This window comes from Populus euphratica, unplaced genomic scaffold (assembly GCF_000495115.2).
Source record: "Populus euphratica unplaced genomic scaffold, PopEup_1.0 scaffold2562.1, whole genome shotgun sequence".
In the NCBI taxonomy this organism is placed as follows: Eukaryota; Viridiplantae; Streptophyta; class Magnoliopsida; order Malpighiales; family Salicaceae; genus Populus; species Populus euphratica.
In genome coordinates, this window is record NW_011502370.1 from 1 (window position 1) to 3,312 (window position 3,312).

At 30.2% G+C, this 3,312-nt stretch overlaps 1 long non-coding RNA gene across 1 annotated transcript; it reads right to left on the bottom strand.

The window, feature by feature from the left end:
• Positions 1-6: 6 nt before the first annotated feature.
• Positions 7-1,584, bottom strand: LOC105119119 (uncharacterized). The gene is made up of 3 exons (XR_841082.1): positions 1,524-1,584; positions 676-804; positions 7-203 (listed from the first exon to the last, which is right to left on the bottom strand). It is a non-coding gene; the product is annotated as an uncharacterized LOC105119119 (long non-coding RNA).
• Positions 1,585-3,312: the final 1,728 nt, after the last annotated feature.

Consider the following 3,312-nt stretch of genomic DNA (forward strand, 5'->3'; position numbering starts at 1 on the left):
CATTCTTTTGGTGAATTGGGCCTATACAAATCACCTGAGGGGTATAGGCATCTTTATTTACTTGACGAATGTCTACCGGGACATGGTAGATACACATCTCTTCCGGCAAGGTCGTTTGCATGCTATCTGGAACTTCCTTCAAAAGCCCTTCAATATCAATTGAAGTGCTCGCTGAACCACTGCCACCCATCTGTCTAATTTCACTGCTCAAATGACAATAAATGTCTGTCATTACCCCAGGGAATCAATTTTTTTATATATAAAAAAAAACCCTACTCCCTATTTTTAAGTATTTGAACTCCACAATAGAATCTTTCGGGTTGAAAACTTGCCCCAACCTGACCCATCCCAATTATTGCTAGGAATTACTCCTAATTGTTTGATGTTCATTTTCCCGGATGCCTTTGTTATTTGGGACCCATTTATTTTGTCTCTTATTTGGTTTTCTTGGCTGGTTTGTTTTTTCTAGAGCATCTGCTAGCTTCGAGTCATATTTTTTTTCTTTTTTGAATAGCTAGCTAGCATCATTAAAGAAAAAATAAATTAGACCATTTCATTGCCGGCTGGACTCCAGGGTAAAAATAATGTTAGTAAGACAAAAAAGATTTGAGAGGTTGATATCACACAAATTAGGAAGATTCACATATTGAATGATTTTAGTGACTGGACCCAAACCTTTAAAGTAGAGGTAGAGCTATCCGGACTCTTCAAATCCCCAGCTGCAGAGAGTAAGGTCGTTACTGTCCCAGGCGAATAGCACAAGAGCAAGCTGTTTGTCCAGAATTAAGAGCTCTCAACTGGAACCTGTGCATATATGGCTCAATCAAGGAATATCCATGCATGTAGAAAACAAAAGGAAATACCGAGCAGAAAATGGAGCTAAAAATTCATTATTGTATGAATAATCCATGGTTTTCCAATCAAACGCAGTGATTTGAATTTTATCTGTATGGTAATGAGGTCATGAAACTTAATTCCGAACCGGCCAAGTCATTTGGAGTTTAATATTAACCATGCTGCAACTCGAAAATTGTTCTTGTTTTTTCTCAGCATAGGTATGAGCTTATGCATACGGTATATAAACAAAGGAAGAAAAGGGATATTGGGCCACAAATGGGTGATTCAGTTAAAAGAATTAAAAGTTGAACTGACATCAAATAGATTGCAACATATTGAATGAAGACATTTTAGAAGGTGAAGAAGATACAGAGGAGAAATAAACCTTGGAGGTCTTAGGGTGAAAGAAGACAGAGGAGAAATAACATTGGAGGTCTTTCTATAATGCCTTTTCCATAACATGCGTTGCTTCCACATATATATAAGGCCGCTGCTAGCTCCTTGTTATCTTCAGCATGGGTATGAGCTTATGCTTACGGTATATAAACAAAGGAAGAAAAGGGATATTGGGCCACAAATGGGTGATTCAGTTAAAAGAATTAAAAGTTGAACTGACATCAAATAGATTGCAACATATTGAATGAAGACATTTTAGAAGGTGAAGAAGATACAGAGGAGAAATAAACCTTGGAGGTCTTAGGGTGAAAGAAGACAGAGAGGAGAAATAACATTGGAGGTCTTTCTATAATGCTTTTTCCATAACACGCGTTGCTTGCGCATGTATATAATGCCGCTGCTAGCTCCTTGTTATCATCAAACACGTGATTTGTTTTGATTCGAGTGTCTGGATGAAAGTGTTCGAAGGTGTTTCAATAAGCCTGTAAGCGGTTTCTTCGATTTTTACAAATATTTTTAATTTATTATAATAAAATATATTAAATATAAAAATATATTTTAAAAAAATTAGAATTTATATAAGTTTAAATCTATAAATATATAAAATAATAACTCATGGTAAACATGGATTTAATATAAATATAAGATAAAAAATACAAATATGTATAATAAGTATATATTCAGACTTATAATATATATAAAATCAAAATCCTAACATACATACCAATAACAAAAATAACAACATTTAAATTAAAATAATTAAAAAGAGTAATTATTTGTTGAGGCACTTTAAATAAATAAATTTTTTGTTGTTGTTAAAGATAATGTTTTTGTTCTTAAAGCTTTATTTCTCATTTCTATATAATTAGGATATTTATAATATGCATCCCGAGATTCTAACAACACTATTTCAGTGTTTATTTTAAAGGTGTTGTTGGGTTTTTTTTGTGAGACCCATATAAAATATATGCATTTTTTGTTTTTGTAAGATATGGTTTGTGCTTTAAAAGGGTTGTGCTTTTAAAAAAAGACCATCACATCTTTGTTTTGATGCAATTTCAAATCAAGATTTTTGAACCAAAATAGAAAGACTCGATCATATCTCAATAAAGCTCTAGATTTTATAGGAGTAAAATCAGAGTATAAAAAAAAAAGGAAAAACATATTAAAAATAAGGTGAGAAAGAGGGCATAAAAATATGAAAAATATTATTTAAAGTCTTCATTTACCTCTTTTTTTATAGTAAATTTTAGAAGCTAAAAGGTTAAAAAATTAATTCTTACTATTTAACATTTGATTACCCACCATAAAACAAGAATTAAATTTGAATATAGTAGTTATAAATTTGAATTTCTTAAGCTGAAACAAACTGTTCAAATTTGCTTGAAATGCTTTGGGAAAATTCATGGGATGAATTGGACAATCAATAAGCTAGAAGAATAGAAGAAATAATTAATTCTTCATGGATCCAAGTCCAAATTTTAGCTCGCAAAATATAATTATTTGTGATCCAAAATATTATTTTACAATAAACTCATGTTTAGACCCGGCCTGACAAACACGTGTTTAAGACTAAAAGTTTAAAACTCACTTTATATAAAATCTCTCTTTTAAAATCTTCAGTACTTTTTAGGTTTAAATTTAAGTTTTCAACCATCCCTTTTATAAATATCATGATTCATTTTTAGGTCTACTTGTGCTTCCATTCTTTTGAAAGTTGTTATTGCCACTAAGAGTTTAAATTATTTAGTGCTTTTGGTTTGTGATTTGATTGAAAAAATAAAAATCCAGTTGGGTTGTGAATGTGAAGGCTAAAGAGAAATGAAAAAAAATAAAAAAATATATTATTTATATAAAAAACTCGAATTATTTATATTTAACTATAAATATCAGGTTGAGTTTTTCATTATTATTATATGTAATATCTACATTGTCTAATATTAACAAGTTAAGTAGGTCAAATAATATCATATAATGTAAATATATACCTTTTGATCAATCACTTAAATTAAACCTAACTAATACTTGTTTAAGTATGGAATTTTGTATACAAACATAATAATGCAAATATAATTTTTG